Here is a 22049-nt window from a genome sequence, read left to right as displayed (position 1 = left end):
GCCTAAACTAGAGAACATCCTGCTAAGTCATAAGGTCTCTGGGATCACTGATCAAAGAGGGAAATCTGTGGATTTTGAAACCCTTACTTATTATACATAAAAGTCATTTTTATCTTTTTCAGCTGGAACTTTTCTTCATCTTCTGGTTGGGTTAGCTCAATGCTATCTAAGTCATCAACAAAGATGATTTGAATAGCCACTGGTTCTTAGCAAATTTTCAAGATGCTAAGGACAGCTAGTGAGATAGCACCAATTACAAAGAAAATTATTTGCTAGCATTTAAACAGTAAAATCTAGATCTTGACACTAGACAACCACCCATTAAAGATTATCCCAGATTAATCTTGGTCCAGGGTCCCCTTTTATGGTTGTGGACTCTGATGTAAATGGCAACCTGTAGGGTTGTACAGTACACAAGCTACATAACTGTATGCCATGGTCCTGCTTGTACCGCTCCAAGAAATTGTTCTAGATCTCTTTAATTTCATTACATAGTATCACTATCATATTTTTAAAAAATGTATATCATCACTGCAACCCTGAATGGCAATAAATGATAAATCTATATTTATCTAGATATAGAATAATTAAAGAGTAAGATTTAAAAAGGGGGGAAACAGCTTGATTCCAGTGTAGCGCAGGTCTGGGTCACCTTTGGTTAACTGGCACAATTTGATTATACCATGGCTGCTATGGTGTATGCAATGATCAATAGTTTTGTCCTGAGTAACAAGAGGTATGATAATTGTTCCCTAAGTCTTCTAGAAAAGTTTGTGCCTTTGAAATATTTACATTGAGTCGTAAGTGTTGGCTAACAAGACTAGTACAAGGGGAAATTTAAAAGGGAGGTACTGAAGAAGTTCTCAGTGCAGATAAAGCAAGAATTAAAAGGGGCAAAAGCAAGTGACTTGGATCATTCAACTGTCAAAGAATTCAGAGAATCCCAGGGTTGGTTTTTTTTCAGTCTCTGGTTATATGTCTAACTAACTTAAAAAAAGAATCAGGAAACTGTTACTAAAAGCATAATTAAATTTTGATTTGAACTCTATGAAAGACCCTAATATAGCAAATATCTCAGAAAAAAAATTTCTTCAGTGTTCCAGGAATATATTGGGTTAGGTTTTTAGACCAAACCTTCTGCTGAAGACAATTAAAAATCATGAATAAAATATTAAAAGCATTTTCTTAAATCTATCAAAGAGCTGACAAGATAGAAAAGAATCCCAGGCCAAAGGTAAAGCCAAAGCAGGAACTCAGGGAGGTAATGTAAGCAAAGGAGCCACTTATGCCTGAGGGCATGGGCCTAATGAGGCAAACTTGAGCTCCAGATACGAAATACAAAAGAAAAGTTTAGAGACATGGAGAAAAGAAATACAAGGTCTAACATAGACTTAAACAAAATTCAAAGAGGAGAGGATGGGGCAGAATCAACCTTTGAAATGATAATGACCGAATGACCCCAAACTGATGAAAAACACCATCCACAGATTCAGGAAGCCCAAGGAATCTCTATAATAAATGAAAAGAGATCTACACCTAGAAATATCATCGTGAAATTGAAGAAAACCAAAGACAAAGAGAAAATCATGAAAGTAGCCAGAGAAAACAAGACAGTTAGCCTTCAAAGGAGCCCCTGTTAGACTGACAGCTACCTTCCCAGAAGCAACAATGGAAGTCAGAAGACACTGAAATATTATGCAAAGTGCTGAAAGAAAATAACTGCCGATCGAGAATTCTACTCCTAATGAAAATACTTTTCAAGAATGAGGGCAAAATAAACACATTTTCAGACAAACAAAAACTATGATATTGTTCACTACCTGCAAATCCTCCCTGAACTAAATCCTAAAAGATGTATTCTGGCAAAAAATATAAGAGTTGAAATGCAACAAGGAATGAAGAACAAAAAAAGTGGTTAGTATGTGGCCAAGCCCATTTCTAACATTTGTAATATATAGGCCAAGAGTTTAAAAGGAGGCCCAGTTTCCTTATTCTTCCATCTCAGACTACAAGAGGCTTTGTGCACACATATGTGGATACCCCAGCCCACATATCCAAACTCCCCTCTCTCCTGCAAGCAGCTACCTCTTGGTCATCCCTTAGGTCTAGAAGTATGTACACCTGCAGCATGGCTTGTCCTAGGGAAGAGGCTTGCTCAGGTCCTGGAAAAAGGCACAGAATATTTGGATATGGAATTCCAGGGTCCTGGGTTTGCAGAGTATGATCTAGAAGCAAGGGTTGAGGGAGGAAGGAGGCAGGCTCCACGTGAGCATGTCTTCTTGGTGTCATAAAATTCTCGCCCTATAGAGAGGGGTACAACTATGGAAGGGCAAGAGAGGGGACCTCTAAAGCATGAGACATAGGCCAGAGGCCCCAGTTGGCCAGAGCTAAGGTTGGCACTATATATTGGTAAATCCAAATGAACTTTGACTATATAAAACATTAATAATAATATCTTACAGGGATAAGTGAAACATGATAGAATAAAAATATGGCAACTGCATTATATATACATATATATTCTATAATATAGGAGATAATATATATAATATATCATTTAGGAGATGAAAAGTTAAAATTAAAAGTCTTTCAGGGTCCTTGTATTATCCTAGAGGAGGCTAAAGGTATTGATTATCTTTAGACATTGAAAAGTTGAGTAGACATTGTAATTTCTATAGTAGCTACTAAAAAATAGAAGTAGGACGTATAACTTCTTAACTAGTGGAAGGGAGGAATGGTTTTTAGAATATTCAGTCAAAATGCTCCAATTAAAAGGCATAGGGTGGCTGATTGGATAAAACAACAAGACCCATGTATATGCTGCATACAAGAGACACACTTCAGACCTAAAGACACTCACAAACTGAAAGTGAAGGGATGGAAAAAGATACTCCAGGCAAATGGCAATGAAAAGAAAGCTGGGGTAGCAGTACTCATATCAGACAAAATAGACTTTAAAACAAAAACTGTAAAAACAGACAAAGAAGGGCATTACATAATGATCAAGGGAACAATCCAACAAGAGGATATAACACTTGTAAATATCTACGCACCTAATGCAGGTGCACCTAAATATATAAAGCAATTATTAACACACATAAAAACACAAACAGACAGTAACACAATAATAGTAGGGGACTTGAACACTCCACTTACACCAACGGATAGGTCATCCAAACAGAAGATCAATAAGGAAACACTGGCCTTAAATGATACACTAGAACAGATGGACCTAGTAGATATATACAGAGCATTCCATCCAAAAACTGAAGAATACACGTTCTTTTCAAATGCACATGGAACATTCTCCAGGATTGATCACATATTAGGCCACAAAACAAGTCTCCATAAAGTTAAGAAGATTGAAATAATACCAAGCATCTTTTCTGACCACAACGGTATGAAACTGGAAATCAACTATAGGAAGAATATCAGAAAAGCCACAAATATGTGGAGATTAAACAAGATGCTACTGAACAATGACTGGGTCAACGAAGAAATCAAAGAAGAAATCCAAAAATACCTGGAGACAAATGAAAATGAAAATATGACATGCCAGAATTTATGGGATACAGCGAAAGCGGTTCTGAGAGGGAAGTTTATAGCAATACAGGCCTATCTCAACAAACAATAAAAATCTCAAATAAACAATCTAACAATGCACCTAAAGGAACTGGAAAAAGAAGAACAAACAAAGCCCAAAATCAGTAGAAGAAGGGAAATAATAAAAATCAGAGCAGAAATAAATGAAATAGAGACTAAAAAAATAAATAGAAAAAATTAATAAAACCAAGAGCTGGTTCTTTGAAAAGATAAACAAAATTGACAAACCTTTAGCTAGACTCACCAAGAAAAAAAGAGAGAAGGCACAAATAAGTAAAATCAGAAATGAAAGAGGAGAAATTACAACAGACACCTCAGAAATACAAAAGATTATAAGAGAATACTATGAAAAGCTATATGCCAACCAATGCGACAATCTGGAAGAAATGGATAAATTCTTAGAATCATACAACCTTCTAAACTGGATCAAGAAGAAGTAGAGAATTTGAATAGACCAATCACCAGTAAGGAGATTGAAACAGTAATCAAAAACCTCCCCAAAAATAAAAGTCCAGGACCAGACGGCTTCCCTGGTGAATTCTACCAAACATTCAAAGAAGACTTAACACCTATCCTTCTCAAACTCTTCCAAAAAATTGATGAGTGGGGGAAGCTCCCTAACTCATTCTACAAAGCCGACATTACCCTGATACCAAAACCAGACAAGGACAACACAAAAAAAGAAAATTACAGGCCAATATCACTGATGAACATTGATGCAAAAATACTCAACAAAATACTAGCAAATCGCATACAACAATACGTTAAAAAGATTATACACCACGATCAAGTTGGATTTATTCCAGGTATGCAGGGATGGTTCAACATTCGCAAATCAATCAATGTAATACACCACATTAATAAAATGAAGAATAAAAATCACATGATCATCTCAATAGATGCAGAGAAAGCATTTGACAAGATACAGCATCCATTTATGATAAAAACTCTGAATAAAATGGGGATAGAAGGAAAGTACCTCAACATAATAAAGGCCATATATGACAAACCCACAGCTAATATCATCCTCAATGGTGAAAAACTGAAAGCTATCCCTCTAAGAACAGGAACCAGACAAGGATGCCCACTGTCACCAATCCTATTTAACATAGTACTAGAAGTCCTAGCCAGAGCAATCAGGCAAGAAAAAGAAAAAAAAACGGATCCAAATTGGAAAGGAAGAAGTGAAACTGTCACTATTTGCAGATGACATGATTTTATATATAGAAAACCCTAAAGAATCCACCAAAAAACTTTTAGAAGTAATAAACGAATACGGTAAAGTTGCAGGATACAAAATCAACATACAAAAATCGGTTGCATTTCTATACACTAACAATGAAGTAGCAGAAAGAGAAATTAAGAATACAATCCCATTTACAATTGCAACAAAAAGAAAAAATACCTAGGAATAAACTTAACCAAAGAGGTGAAAGATCTGTACACCGAAAACTATAAAACATTGCTGAAAGAAATTGAAGAAGGGCTGGCCCCGTGGCTTAGCGGTTAAGTGCACGCGCTCCGCTGCTGGCGGCCCAGGTTTGCATCCCGGGCGTGCACCGATGCACTGCTTCTCCGGCCATGCTGAGGCCGCGTCCCACATACAGCAACTAGGAGGATGTGCAACTACGACATACAACTATCTACTGGGGCTTTGAGGGAAAAATAAATAAATAAATAAAATTATAAAAAAAAAAAAAGAAATTGAAGAAGACACAAAGAAATGGAAAGATATTCCATGCTCTTGAATTGGATGAATTAACATAGTTAAGATGTCCATACTTCCTAAAGCAATCTATAGATTCAGTGCAATCCCTATCAAAGTTCCAACAACATTTTTCACAGAAATAGAACAAAGAATCCTAAAATTTATATGGAACAACAAAAGACCCCGAATAGCTAAAGGAATCCTGAGAAAAAAGAACAAAGCTGGAGGTATCACACTCCCTGATTTCAAAATATACTGCAAAGCTATAGTAACCAAAACAGCATGGTACTGGCACAAAAACAGACACACAGATCAATGGAATAGAATCGAAAGCCCAGAAATAAACCCACACATCTATGGACAGCTAATCTTTGACAAAGGAGCCAAGAACATACAATGGGGAAAAGAAAGTCTCTTCAACAAATGGTGTTGGGAAAACTGGACACCCACGTGCAAAAAAATGAAAGTAGACCCTTACCTTACACCATACACAAAAATTAACTCAAAATGGATTAAAGACTTGAATGTAAGACCTGAAACTATGAGACTTCTAGAAGAAAACATAGGCAGTACGCTCTTCGACATCGGTCTTAGGAACATATTTTCAAGCACCATGTCTGACTGGGCAAGAGAAACAATAGAAAAAATAAACAAATGGGACTACATCAAACTAAAAAGCTTCTGCACAGCAAAGGAAACCATCAACAAAACGAAAAGACAACCTAACAATTGGGAGAAGATATTTGCAAACCATACATCTGATAAGGGCTTAATCTCCAGAATATATAAAGAACTCATGCATCTCAACAACAAAATAACTAACAACCCAATTAAAAAATGGGCAAAAGACCTGAACAGACATTTCTCCAAAGAAGATATACAGATGGCCAACAGGCACATGAAAAGATGTTCAAAATCATTAACTACCAGGGAAATGCAAATCAAAACTACAACAAGATATCACCTCACGCCCGTCAGAATGGCTATAATTAACAAGACAGGAAACAACATGTGTTGGAGAGGCTGTAGAGAGAAAGGAACTCTCATACACTGCTGGTGGGAGTGCAAACTGGTGCAGCCACTATGGAAAACAGTATGGAGATTCCTCAAAAAATCGAGGATAGAACTACCATATGATCCAGCTATTCCACTGCTGGGTATTTATCCAAAGAACTTGAAAACACCAATGCATAAAGATACATGCACCCCTGTGTTCATTGCAGCGTTATTCACAATAGCCAAGACTTGGAAGCAACCTAAGTGCCCATCAAGGGACGAATGGATGAAGAAGCTGTGGTATATATACACAATGGAATACTACTCAGCCATAAGAAACGATGAAATCCAGCCATTTGTGACAACATGGATGGACATTGAGGGTATTATGCAAAGTGAAATAAGTCAGAGGGAGAAGGTCAAATACCGTATGATTTCCTTCATTAAGTAGTAGATAATAACAACAATAAACAAACACATAGAGACAGAGATTGGATTGGTGGTTGCCAGAGGGGAAGGGGGGAGGGAGGAGGGCAAAAGGGATAATTCGGCACATGTGTGTGGTGATGGGTTGTAATTGGTATTTGAGTGGTGAACATGATGTAATCTATGCAGAAATAGAAGTATAATGATGTACACCTGAAATTTATACAATGTTATAAACCAATGTTACTGCAATAAAAATTAAAAAAAAAAAAAGAATATTCAGTGAATCTGAAAGGAGGCAAGAAAGGGGAGAAAAAGAAACAGAATGGTTAGGAAAAATAGAAGATGGTAAACTTAAACACACATACAAATCAATGATCGACTAAATATAAATAGACTAAATGATTCAAATAAAAGGCATTATCAGACTGAAAAAAATATAAAATCCAACTACATGCTATTTACAAGGACACAACCTGAACATAATGGTACAGAAAGTTTGAAAATAAAAGGATGGAAAAGATATGCAATGCCAATACTAATCAAAAGAAAATTAGTATTTATACTAATATCAGACAAATTATACTTTAAAGCAAAAAGCATTACCCAGGAATAAAATGGTTCATTCATAAAAGGTTCAATTCAATAGGAAGACTGAACAAATTTATAAATAAATGCAACTAATAACGTAGCCTCAAAATTCACAAAGCAGTATTTCTGACAGAAGACAAGGAGAAATAGAACAAATTCACAGTCACATTGAGAGATATTCACACATCTCTATCAGCAATTGATAAAATTCAAATAAGAAAGTCACTAAGGATATAGAATATTTGAATGACACATTTAACCAACTTGACTTAAAGACCATATATGAACTCTCCACTCAACAATTACAGAGTACATAACCTTTTCAAGTGCACATGGAATATTTATGAAAACCAACCAGGCTATAAAAGAAGTCTCAAAACATTTTACAGAATCGGAAAAGGGAAAGGAGCATGTTCTCTGACTACAACACAATTAAGCTGTAATAACAAAAAGTTAAATTTGTTATTTAACAAATAACATGGGTCAAAGAAGAAGTCATAACAGATATTAGAAAATATTTGACTTGATCAATAATAAAAACATTATATATCAAAACATGTGGGATAGAGCTAAAGATCTTTAAAGTGAAATTTATACTTTAAATTTACACATTAGAAAAAGAGAAGGGCTTAAAATTAATGAGTTAAGCTCCTTCTCAAGAAGTTTGAAAAAGAACAGGAAAATAAACCCAAAGAAGGAAAAGAATGGAAATAATAAAAATAAAAGCATAAAATAATGATACAGAAAAAAGACATAAAGGTTATTAACAAAGCCAAGGTTGGTCTTTGAAAAGACATTTCTGGCAAAATTAAGAGGGGAGGAGGGAAGGAGGGAGGGGAATGAAAAGAGAGACAGTGAGTATAAGCAAATAACCAATGGAAAGAATTTTTAAAAAGCAATATAATTGAAGATGCTATAAACATTAAAAAGATAAAAAGATCTTGGGGACAACTTTACTCAATAATTTTGAAAATCTAGATAGAAATGGGCAAATCCCTAGAAAAAAAAATAACTTACCAAGAAGGAATCAAGAAGAAATAATAAACTTGAATAAACATATAACCATTAAAAGTCTCAAAAATTTTCCCACAAAGAAGACTCCAGGCCCAGATGTTTTCACTGGTAATTCTATCAAATATTTAAAGAACAAGAATTCCAATCTCACAAGAACTCAAAGAATAGAGCAAGAGACCACAGCCCAACTCATTTTTACCAGGCTAGCATAACCCTGGTGCCAAAACCTGACAATTCCTCACATTTTTACCCATTTTATAAATCAAACGATACTATTTACAGAATTCTCTGGAATGCTCACAAACATGTCCAGCAGCAATTTCAAATCTTGTACATTGGGGTAATTTGAATAAATATAGGACAAAAGGAACCATCCTGAACTTCAGCAACAAAATTTTTTGAAGCTAAAGTCACCAAGAACTAAAGCCAGCAATGCGGTAGTAAGAGAAACAGCAGCCCATATGCCAAAAAAAAACATGTCCTAAAGACAACAAAAACTGGGTTAACTGGTAAGTGCTGACTATGAACTCCAAGACAGCAGCTCTGTGTATCATTTGTCATGGCACAAAGCAAAGTCAATGGTGAACTACACGGCAAGATTGTAATAGGAAGCTTTCAGGTCTCTAGAAACAAATGGAAGGAAAATGATTTGTTTGGTCTTTACAGTGCAAAATGATTTTCTTAATAAGCATTAAGTGCTTTCTGATACAGAAAAAAAGAAGCTTTATTCAATAAAACAAGTGAATCAATATCAGATGTGCAAGATTAGAAATAAATTCTGCCCTTAAAGTAAACACAAAACCTTGTGAAAGGTGTTATATTTTTCGACTCCCTCTCTCATCTCCAAATTTCTCCACTGTCTTACCTGCAGTCTACCATTACCCACCTGTGAATTACCCAAGGCAAAGTGAAAGCCTACTTTCTCTCTCTCTCCTCCCTCTTCAGGCTCCTCTCCCAATGCTCATAATAAATACATGTTCAACACACACAAACAAGCAGCATAGCATAGGATGCAAAAGCATGCATGGTAGAGCCATCTTCCTGCCTTCAAATCCAAGCTCCACCACTTAACAGTGTAACCTTGTCCTGTTCCTTAACCTCTCTGGACCTAAAGTCTTCATCTGACAAAATGGAGGTAATCATAGGATCTATGTCATAGGGTTCCTGTAGAGATGAAATGAAGTAATATAATGAAGGTCTCAGTATAGTCAAAAAGTGTTAGGGGCTGGCCCCGTGGAGTAGTGGTTAAGTTTGGCATGCTCCACTTCAGCGGCCCGGGTTCACAGGTTCGGATCCTGGGTGTGGACCTACACCACTCGTCAGCCACGTGTAGCGGTGACCCACATATAAAGTGGAGGAAGATTGGCACAGATGTTAGCTCAGGCCTAATCTTCCTCAAGCAAAAAAACAGGAAGATTGGCAATAGATGTTAGCTCAGGGCTAATCTTCCTCAGCAAAAAAAAAAAAAAGGAAGTGTTAGCTATTATTACAAGCATAATTAGAAGACAAGTTTATAGTACACTCTAATGCTAAATGTAAATAGACTTTGGAATTATTTCCTACATTCATTCATCTAGTTTACAAATATTTATTGAGGTTCTATTACATGCAAGGTGCTATGCTAGGGACTCAAGCAACTACAGTCAACAAGACAGATATCTTTCCTGCCCTCAAGAGCTTACAGCCACTACTTAGATTCATTGGTCACTGGTGTGGCCAAATAGTGTGTTTTTTTTTTTTTAACTTAAAAGACACTTTCTCTTCATGGTCCATGAGATTCAACTTGGCCTAAAAAAGAAAAAAAATAAGGCACTAGAACACAATATCCCCTCTTACATAGACTTGGTCTCCATCTCACCGCAACCCCTACTTCACCCACAGCAGGCACTCAAAAAAGATTTTTTAATTGATTTGGTCCAGAATATCTTGCTGCACAATAATTCTATCAATATGTAGAGGAGAGAAATAGGAGACTCTCCTTAAAAGCATCCTCAAGGTGTTGGGCCTGCACAGGGAGGTTGGAGGCAGGGATGGGGCAGAAGCACGTGGTTTTATCATCAGGAGATCATATTTGAGAGGAAGTGAGGTACTAAGGAAAGCGAACCATCAACCAATATTCTGTGCCCTTCCTTGCTTTTGTCATCACCATGCCAACTCCTGCTTCAAGTCCCAGCTTGGCCATTTACTAGCTGTGTGAGCCTGCTCAGCCATTTTAACCTTGTTTATAACAATAACTTATTAGCATTTATTATAATAAGTATGTGTGTCATTTATCATCTAAATTATAATAGGATAATTATAATTTATGTTAATTATGATAAATATTTGCATTGGTTAGAAGATTTCTATTATTTATACCAGTGAAGTCCCAGAAATAACCACTATTTATGAGTCTCAAAGGAAACAGGAAGTGTAAGTCAGTAGTGGCTCCGAAATTCCTATGTAGAAGGGAGTTGGGAGCAGAAATCTGGTTGGGAGGAGCCTTTGGAAGCTGCAAGTGTGCAGCACTTTAGGTAAGAGAGAGAACACTTTAATGGTTCATTTCAAAACATGAGAAGAGCTGTTGGAGGCAGGGAAGCCAGTCCAGGAAGAAGGAAAGGGGAAAACCGTGAAACAAAATCCCAAAAAGGTCTATGTAAATAATCATCTCCTTCCCCAGATTTTACTGCACCATGTAATTTCAAAATCTGTACCCATTACTGAAAGTTATTCAAAAACAATTGGATTACCAAGAAGAAATGAGTCAACAATAGAATCCCCAAGGAAAAGAAAATGTCTGAAGAAAAAGAAGGCCCCAAGTGCGAGCGAGGAGTTAAAAACAAAACAAACAAAACAAAAAAGAATAAAGTAGTTATGGGGATGGGGATTTGGAATGAAGAGGGGTAATTTGAAAGGGAAAAAAAAACCCCAAGCAAACATGTTCATCATTTCTACGACATTATCACATAGAAATAGCCTCACTTACCTGACAGGAAGTTCAGAAGAGAAGACGGAGAAACTCTGCACAAATCTGAAAGTGAAAAAGAGAAAAGAAAATTAGATCAATGGCAAGTGAGCCTTCTTGGCACCACAATGCTTCAATACTCCAGTCAGTCCATCGGGCAGAGGCCCTACAGACCCCCTGCTGTATACCAAGGCTTGAACTTGGCAGCAGAGTTACAAAAGAAATGGAGGATGCAAATGCTGCTCTTAAGGAACTTATTATAAACTGGAAGACAAGCCCAAAGCTAGTTTTGGGACTGACCTTGTTAATGTTTTACCAGCATTGTATTACTGCTCCGTCTCAGGCTTCATTAATAGTATCATAGGGGCACTGGACAATGAAGTGATCGGAACTGGGGCGGGGTGGTCCCTTTTGGAGACCATGTTTTGTTAGATATTTCTTTATGTTTTTGTGACTTAACTTCCCTAGAACCTAAACTCCTTGATAGAAAGGATTGGGTCATTTATGTCTCTTGTGCCTCCAAAGTCAGAGGCAGAACTCTTTCTCCACAGAGGGGTTAAATAAATAACTCTCTATTGATTGTTAAGTTTGGCTCAGAGTTGAAAGGGGAAGATGGGGGCATTGGCAATGACATGAGTGAGGGACAAGGCAGATGCATGGTGGGAAAGGAAATAGTGTGCCCACCCAAGGCAAAGAGCATTGTTGACAATCTGACGTGTATCTTTCAGAATATTCCCTCATGCTTTACTTCAAAACCAAAACATTGGTACAGCTATCAGCTCGAAGATAACAGTCACTTCACACAATGGTATCCCCTCACGTGAAATATGGACATAATGATTTTCAAATCAAGATTTCCAAGATGAAACAATCTATAGGGTGATCTTAGAACCAACTGAGTTGCTCCTGGCTTCAGTCAACAGGCCGTTAAGACAGAAGTTCAGTGCCCAAGGAGGGATCCAGAATACGAATTCAAAGAAGAAACAAGGAGTCATAGTGAGTTTCTATTGATCACAATATGTTCTTTAAGAGGAAGAAAAGGGGAATAGTTCTTAATAAATTAAAGCCCAATATGTCAGAAAAACTTCATTAAGCAATGTTTAAAGAGGACAAAAATGAAGGCCAAGCATGTCTTCTTGTCTTAGGATGAACAAATTACAAACACATGTTCCAATGCTCAACGTGGAATGAATGTAGGATTAACAACTGAAAAACATTAATCAAAGGAACAAATCGATTATGACTTGAATACGGAAATAATTTCATTTAACATTTGTGCAAATGAGGATTTTCTACATAGGGATTTTGGATGAAATTTCACAACTCAGCCACGTTGCCTCTTCCAAAACCTTATTGATAACCACAATAAAGCACACTTAATGGTTCCTGGTAATCCAGTTTATTAATAAGCAACATGAGGCTCTCTTTGCTCCTTTGGAACACTTTGAGGTAGAAAAACAGGGCAAGAAACAATGAAATTTGTTTTGGCCACTGGATGAAAAATATAAAAAGCCTAATAACATCCAAAGCTGGAGAGCATGTGGGGAAATGAACACTTGCATACACCGTTGGTAAAAACGTAAACTTTGAGAGAATAGTTTAGCTATGTTTTGAAATTTTAAATATGCATACATTTTGATCCACAAATTCTATTCCAGAGATTGTCTATACAGGAATATTGACACATATACATAAAAATATACAAACACCATCATTGCAAATTTGTGTGAAGGGAAAATAAACCCTAAGTATTCATTAGTAGATGAATAGTTAAATAAATGATGGTCCATTTATATTATGGAAAATTATGCAATGCTTAAAAAAATGAAGTTGATCTATATGTATTGACATATAGAGATTGTCAATACATGTAAGTCAAGTGAAAAAAATCAAGTTTCTTAATAAAATATATACTAGGATATGTTAAGAAACAAGCAAAGCTATATATGTATGTTTATTTATATAGTGACAAGTGTGAATGCATACAAAAAGCTTGCAAGGAAACCCACCAAGCCTCCACAGATAGGAGTGTGATGGGAGAAAGGATAAAGCCCAATTTTTACTCCATAGAACACAGACATGTATTCATGTATTACTTATACAATTAAATATACTTTTTCTAGAGAAGACAAGCAGAACAGAAGGAGGGCCAAGTCATCCAGATTCTCCAAATAGAGCTCCAAAATCAAGCTCAGAGGGAGGCTAAATGGGAGGTAATGCCATGACTTGCTCAGCGGGACGCCATCTCCCCTGGCCCTGCTCTAACCCAATTAGAAAGGCCCCATTGAGAACACAAAGACTTCTGGTCTCAGAGCCAAGAAACCAGCTTCCCAGCAGGGGAGCAGGAACTCACTTGAGCAAGTTATGGAAAAGAATGTCAAAAGCAATGATGTGAAAATAGCTGATGGACACAGAGACCTAAACTTAATTAAAGAAGTGCACATCCTTCAGCCACCAGATCCCTCCTTGCTGCTGTTGCCACCACACACACACCCTCCCTTATCTCCTAGAGAAACTAAACAAGAATCAGGATCCCATCAGCACCAGCACTCCAGTAACAAAACACAGTGGCTGCCAATGTTTGGGCTTCTTACATCATTGAAAGGAAAGGGCAAGTCACAAAAGGAACCATATCGACTTATGTAAGACATGGCACAGAACAGAGAAGCTTCTCAGAGAAGAACAGCAAACTCACCAATTGCTAGGATTAACTGAAACCTCCCACAGTTCAGACTGCCCCAAACCATGACATCAGGGAGGCTGCAAATGCATCCAACTTCCTCTATTTATCAAGCTGGCGAAAACCCAGGGTAATACCAGCATTACCAGAAAAAAAAGGGTAAGCAGACTGTACTAGTGGTTTGGGTGGGAAGGGAATTATCTCTGTATGTACTTAGAGCCCTGCTCCAGTGCTGAGGAAGCTCTCAGAGAGGCTGCATCCAAGAATCAGAACTCCTGTGCTCATAGGCTGCTCAGAGGTCCTGGGTGCCAGCCACAGGGTCCATGCATCCTGGTGATAATCAGCAAAACAAGGAGCAAAGTACACAAGTAACAGCAGCCCTGGGCAGCTGCCCCACTGCCCTCTGGGGTAATGTGATGCTGGTCCAAAGACCAACAACAACAACAAAAAACCCCGGTGAGAGGCAGCATCCTGGAGGGCTCAGTGCTTCATTCAGAACCTAATGATTTTTTTTTTTTGGTGAGGAAGATTAGCCCTGATCTAACATCTGTTGCCAATCCTCCTCTTTTTGCTGAGGAAGACTGGCCCTGGGCTAACATCCATGCCCATCTTCCTCTACTTTATATGTGGGATGCCTGCCACAGCATGGCTTGATAAGCAGTGTGTAGGTCTGTGCCTGGGATTTGAACCTGCGAACCCTGGGCCACCGAAGCAGAGCGTGCAAACTTAATCACTGTGCCACTGGCCGGCCCCCAGAACCTAATGATTAATTAGCGGCCCAGAATGAGGAGCAGAATAGCTCACGGTTCCTGGTGATGACACCAACGTCATGGAAGAAAGGAGCAGAGGACAAAGAGGCCTTGATAAATTGCAAACAGGGGCAGAAATAAGCAAAGAGAAACTTCTCCACACTAGTAGGAAAAGCAAATGGCACAGATGGAGATGATGGTGTAGGTTAGGCTTGTGAGCATATACAGGAGAAGGTCTGGGATATGCAGGTTCTTGGCTGTAGAGTGGTAGGTATTGCCATTGAAGAACAAACAAGAGTGGTTCTAGAACCTTGTAGTGGCCCCATTACTGATCAGACCCTACCTAATAGGACCTTTACCTACACAGACTGGTTTCTTCAGTTCTGGATGCCACCATTCAAGAGGAGTTCAATTGTGAGATGGCTCTGGAAAACCCTAAAGAGAATTCATTCAATAAACACTTACCGAATGCCTACTACATGCTAAAAAACAGGGCCACTCTGTATGGTTGTGCAGGTTGCACCCTGCACAAGGGTGCCTGGCCAAGAGGACCATTAGATCCTGAACCCAGAATGCCAGCTTTTCTGGAAGTGCCATATGAACCAGCTGCGGGCTCTGTCACAGGCATAACAGGAGCTCCAAGGAAGGGCACCTAAACTAGTGTAGGGAAATGGATCCAGGCAAGTTTCCTCAAGGAGGTAACAATCATGCTGCATCCTAAAGGACGTGCAACTCCCTTTACATGAAGAAATGGGAAAGAACATTCCAAAGAGAGGAAATAGCCTAAACCAAGACACAGAGCCAAAGACTGGCATGGAGTGGGCAGGACTTTGAATCAGTTTGATGTTGCTGAAGCATAAACAGCAAAGCAGAGAATAACCAGAAGGGACCCTGGAGAGATGGGGCAGAAAACTGGTGGAATGTATTAAAAATATCATCTGTGAACAGACTGGGAAAAATCCATGTTGCATGTCCAGATGGAGGTTGCGATGGATTATGAATAATATCCATTATGTATACAAGGCACTCACAGAAAGAAAATGGCAACCAGGCATTCTCCATCTCTACCATGGCCAGAGATGATGTCTAAAAGGTGGTTTAAACCACAGCCCAAGGGACTTAAATTAAACAAGAGGAAGAATGTCCTGGTATCGATAATTGTTATATTATAGATGTGACTAAGAGAGCTTTTGGACTTGCTTTCTGAAACATCTAAAAGGATGACCTCTTCAGCTCTCTTGTGAGGCTGCATGCAGAGGTAGAATGAACCAGGCCAGGAAAAGTAGCTGGTGGATCTCCTGCAACTGTTGGTACCATGCTACTTTCCTGCAGCACTGAAAGCTATCTTTTCTTTCTTCCCCTCTCTCCAGTCTTCTCTTCCTCTCTTCTACTCTCCTTCATACTACAGTTTCCCTCTTTTCCTTCCCTCCCCTTACCTAGCTTGAGGCTTGCCAAACATAGTCCAAGGGCTAAAATGCTGCTGGTTACCTCTGCCCAGAGCTGGAGAAGAGGGTATTAAAGACTACATGGTGAGAGACCCACTTTCGAATGACTCCCTGATCACCAGACCCAACCCGCTGGGTGAGGCAACCACAGCCCTCCACCAACATGGTGACGTGGCAGAACTAAAAGTTTTCCAACACAAAGCATGACTTTCTTTAGGGCATAAACAATTACCACCTTAAAAGTAAATGCACATGCAAGGATATACCAATTAATTCTTTCTCAGAGCATTAATTTACTATTTCACCAAAAGGACACTTATATACTTGATTTTTTAAATGCAAGTCTTACATTAAGCTGAATGCATACAAAGTTAACTAGAGGGGAACTTTCTCCCATTTGTATGAAAACATCCCACCAGGAAAATTGAATTTAGATAACTACCACAACCTCAGATCAATCCCAGCTGCCATGCCTGATATTTTCTAATTAACTCTTAACTTCTCTTTCCATTGGGTAGCAACAAATGCTGGGTATTTCCTTCTATTTAAACCATGTTTTGATATTGTATTTTCAATAATAAAATAAAATATGAGTAAAATACACATAGATGAAAAGACAAACAATTGTACATATAGGATGGGCCCCACCAAGTAACTAAGAAAACCACCATATTAATTTTTCCTTTGTTTGTTAAATTTTTGTTGTATATTTGACACTTGGGCTAAAAATTAACACTGGTGCATTAGAATTTTTCTGTTTCCAAAAATATTTGCCACTTGAGATGTACTAAACACTTAACTGCTCCTTAGTCCAATTCCAGGGAGTAAAAGACAAGGAAACCATAACGTTTTTATTGTTCCCACTGGAAATGAGTAAGCAGTTACATTATTATCCAGCCCTACTTCACAGATAAACTGTGAAAGATAGGAACTTGGTGATTTATTAATATCATTGTTTAATTCAAAGTGAGAGCCTCAATCTCAACCTCTATACTGCTGTGTCTCTGCTGACTTTTCCAGCAAAAGAAATTTCTAGTCCTTTCCTTCTTTGTTAGATAGCAAAACTGGCCATAAATTCTCCCTATCCCAAGGAATGCAGAAATGCTCCAGATGGAGGAGGAGAGAGAACTAAGACTAAAAAGAAATGAAGAAACTCTCTGAGAAATATCTGATTCAATTAGGAAATGCAACATAAGGATTAGGTATTCCAGAGGGAGAAGAGAGGGAAAAAGGAGCAGAGAGCTTGTTCAAAGAAATAATAGCTGAGAACTTCCCAAACCTGGAGCAGCGGGAAATACAAGTGAATGAAGTCAATAGATCTCCTAAATATATCAACATAAAAAGACCCTCTCCAAGGCTTATAGTAGTAAAGCTGGCAAAAGTCAATGACAAAGAAAAAATATTAAAGGCAACAAGACAAAAAAAATGTACAAAAGAATTCCTATCAGACTCTTAGCCAATTTCTTGGCAGAAACTTTACAGGCTAAGAGAGTGGAATGATATATTCAAAATTCTGAAAGACAAAACTTTCAGCCAAGAATACTCCATCCAGCAAAAATATCCTTCAGATATGATGGAGAAATAATAACTATCTCAGATAAACAAAAGGTAAGGGAGTTCATTGCCACGAGAACCCCCCTACAAGAAATGCTCAAGAATGCCCTCATGCCTGGGGAAAACAAAAAGAAAAAGAGGATAGAAAGCTTGGAGCAAGGAAAAAATAGGTAGACAAAATCAGATAAATTGCAGCTTTTTATCAGAATAGGTTAGCAAACAATTATAACATCAAAGATTAAGGGAAGGAAAACACCAAAAATAAATATAACCTCATCACTTTAAACACAATCTCACAACACAAGATGGAATAAGTTGTGACAATAATAACTTAGAAGGGGAAGAGGGAAGGGATGGAATCGACTTGGTCTAAGGAAATAAAAGGCCAACACAAAATGGACTACCTCATCTACGAGATTTTTTATACAAATCTCATGGTAACCACTAAACAAATAATCAGAACAGAGACACATATGATAAATAAAGAGAAAACTAAGAAAACCATCATACAGAACTACCAAACTGAATTGGTAGTCTAAAACACACAGGATGAGCAACAAAGCAAATGCAAAAGAACTGGAAAATAAGCGATAAAATAGCAACATTAAGCCCTCATATATCAATAATCACTCTAAATGTAAATGGATTGAATTCGCCAATCAAAAGACACAGAGTGGCTGGATGGATTAAAAAACAAGATCCAACAATATGCTGCCTCCAGCAAACACATCTCAGCTCTAAAGACAAACACAGGCTCAGACTGAAAGGATGGAAGACAATACTCTAAGCTAATGGCAAACAAAAGAAAGCAGGTGTTGTCAATGCTTATATCAGACAAAGTAGACTTCAAGATAAAACAGGTAATGAGAGACAAAGAGGGGCAATATATAATTATAAAAGGGACACTCCACCAAGAAGACGCATCACTTATAAATATATGCACCCAACACAGGAGCACCAAAGCACATAAAGCAACTATTAACAAACCTAAAAGGAGATATTAACAACAACACAATAATAGTAGGGGATCTTAACACCCCACTTACATCAATGGATAGATTGAAAGTCAGTAAGAAAGTCAGTAAGGAAATAGTAGACTTAAACAAAAACTAGACCAGAGGGACTTAATAGATATATATAGAGCACTCCATCCAAATGCAGCAGATTACACATTCTTCTCAATCATGCATGGAACATTCTCAAGGATAGACCATATGCTGGGAAATAAGACAAGCCTCTATAAATTTAAGAAGATTGAAATCATAACAAGCATCTTTTCCAACTATAATGCTATGAAACTAGAAATCAACTACAAGAAAAAAATTGGGAAAGTGACAAAGACCTGGAGACTAAACAACATGCTACTGAACAACCCACAGATCATTGAAGAAATTAAAGGAGAAATCAAAAAGCATCTGGAGACAAATGAAAATGAAAATACACCATACCAACTCATATGGGATGCAGCAAAACTGGTCCTGAGAAGGAAACTCATAGCAATACAGGCCCACCTTAACAAACAAGAAAAATCCCAAATAAGCAACCTTAAACTACACCTAACAGAATTAGAAAAAGAAGAATAAACAAAGTCCAAAGTCAGCAGAAGGAAGGAAATAATAAAAATTAGAGCAGAAATAAATGAAATTGAAACAAAAAAAAAAAAAACAGTAGAAAGGATCAATGAAACAAAGAGCTGGTTCTTTGAGAAGATAAACAAAATTGATTACCCCTTAGCCAGATTCACCAAGAAAAAAAGAGAGAAGGCTCAGATAAATAAAATTAGAAATGAAAGAGGAGAAATTACAATGGATACCACAGAAATACAAAGGATTAGAAGAGAATACTATGAAAAACTATATGCCAAAAGATTGGACAATCTAGAAGAAATGGATAAATTCTTAGACGCATACAACCTCCCAAAACTGAATCAAGAAGAAACAGAGAATCTGAATAGACCAATTACAAGTAAAGAGATTGAAAGAGTAATCAAAAACCTCCCAAAAAATAAAAGTCCAGGACCAGATGGCTTCTCTGGAGAATTTTACCAAACATTCAAAGAAGACTTAATACCTATCCTTCTCAAACTATTCCAAAAAATAGAAGAAGGTGGAACACTTCCTAACACATTCTATGAGGCCAACATCACCCTGATACCAAAGCCAGACAAGGACAATACAAAGAAAGGAAATTACAAGCCAATATCACTGATGAACATAGATGCAAAAACCCTCAACAAAATATTGGCAAACTAAATACATCAATACATTAAAAAGATCATACACCATGATCAAGTGAGATTTACACCAGGGACATAGGGATGGTTCAACATCCGCAAATCAATCAATGTGATACATCACATTAACAAAATGAGGAATAAAAACCACATGATCATCTCAATAGATGCAGAGAAAGCATTTGACAAGATCCAAGATACATTTATGATAAAAACTCTCAACAAAATGGGTATAGAAGGAAAGTACCTCAACATAATAAAGGCCATATATGACAAACCCACAGCATCATACTCAATGGGGAAAAACTGAAAGCCATTCCTCTGAGAACAGGAACAAGCCAAGGGTGCCCACTCTCGCCACTCTTATTCAACATAGTACTGGAGGTTTTGGCCAGAGCAATTAGGCAAGGAAGAGGCATAAAAGGAATCCAAATAGGCAACGAAGAAGTGAAACTCTCACTGTTTGCAGATGACATGATTTTATATATAGAAAACCCTAAAGAATCTGTCAGAAAACTATTAGAAATAATCAACAACTACAGCAAAGTTGCAGGGTACAAAATCAACTTACAAAAATCAGTTGCATTTCTATACTCTAATAACAAACTAACAGAAAGAGAACTCAATGAGGACAATCCCATTTACAATCACAACAAAAAGCATAAAATATCTATGAATAAATTTAACCAAGGAGGTGAAAGACCTATACAATGAAAACTATAAGACATTATTGAAGGAAATCGATGATGACATAAAAAAATGGAAAGATATCCCAGGCACATGGATTGGAAGAATAAACATAGTTAAAATATTCATACTACCAAAAGCAATCTACGGTTTCCATGCAATCCCAATCAGAATCCCAATGACATTCTTCACAGAAACAGAACAAAGAATACTAAAATTCTTATGGGGCAATAAAAGACCCTGAATAGCTAAAGCAATCCTGAGAAAAAAGAACAAAGCTGGAGGCATCACAATCCCTGACTTCAAAATATACTACAAAGCTATAATAATTAAAACAGCATGGTACCAGTACAAAAACAGACACACAGATCAATGGAACAGAATTGAAAGCCCAGAAATACAACCACACATCTACGGACAGCTAATCTTTGACAAAGGAGCTAAGAATATACAATGGAGAAAGGAAAGTCTCTTCAATAAATGGTGCTGGGAAAACCGGACAGCCACATGCAAAAGAATGAAAGTAGACCATTATCTTACACCATACACACAAATTAACTCAAAATCGATCAAAGACTTGAAGGTAAGACCCGAAACTATAAAACTCTTAGAAGAAAATATAGGCAGTACACTCTTTGACATCAGTCATAGAGGGATCTTTTCAAATTCCATGTCTACTCGGACAAGGGAAACAAAAGAAAAAATAAACAAGTGGGACTTCATCAGATTAAAGAGCTTCTGCAAGGCAAATGAAACCAGGATCAAAATGAAAAGACAACCCACCAGCTTGGAGAAAATACTTGCAAAACATATATCTGACAAGGGGTTAATCTCCATAATATATAAAGAAGTCATACAACTGAACAACAAAAAAACAACCCAATCAAAAAATGGGCAGAGGATATGAACAGACATTTTTCCAAGGAAGATATACAGATGGCCAATAGGCACTGAAAAGATGTTCAACATCACTAATCATCAGGGAAATGCAAATCAAAACTACTCTAACATATCACCTTATACCTGTTAGAATGGCTATAATCACCAAGACAAAAAATAACAAATGTGGAAAACGGGAACCCTAATTCACTGTTGGTGGGAAAGCAAACTGGTGCAGCCTCTATGGAAAACAGGATGGAGATTCCTCAAAAAATTAAAAATAGGGGCCGGCCCTGTGGCTTAGCGGTTAAGTGCATGCGCTCCGCTGCTGGCAGTCGGGGTTCGGATCCCAGGCGCCCACCGATGCACCGCTTCTCTGGCCATGCTGAGGCCACGTCCCACATACAGCAACTAGGAGGATGTGCAGCTATGACATACAACTATCTACTGGGGCTTTGGGGGAAGAAAAATAAATAAAATTATTAAAAAAATTAAAAATAGAAGTACCTTATGATCCAGCTATCCCACTACTGGGTATTT

General features: G+C 37.6%; 1 protein-coding gene across 5 annotated transcripts in view; it reads right to left on the bottom strand.

Moving 5' to 3' along the window:
- The window catches only part of ADGRG2 (adhesion G protein-coupled receptor G2), a 133510-nt gene that overhangs the window by 73316 nt on the left and 38145 nt on the right, over window positions 1–22049 (bottom strand). For all 5 annotated transcript variants that reach the window (XM_087427655.1, XM_087427659.1, XM_087427658.1 and 2 more), the window contains one exon: window positions 11304–11348. The gene's annotated coding sequence lies outside the window, so the exon portion shown is untranslated. The remainder of the gene's footprint in view (window positions 1–11303; window positions 11349–22049) is intronic.

This window comes from Ceratotherium simum, chromosome X (genome assembly GCF_057802395.1).
Source record: "Ceratotherium simum simum isolate JZ-2026a chromosome X, ASM5780239v1, whole genome shotgun sequence".
NCBI lineage: Eukaryota > Metazoa > Chordata > Mammalia > Perissodactyla > Rhinocerotidae > Ceratotherium > Ceratotherium simum.
This window is presented reverse-complemented; position numbering and strand designations above follow the sequence as displayed.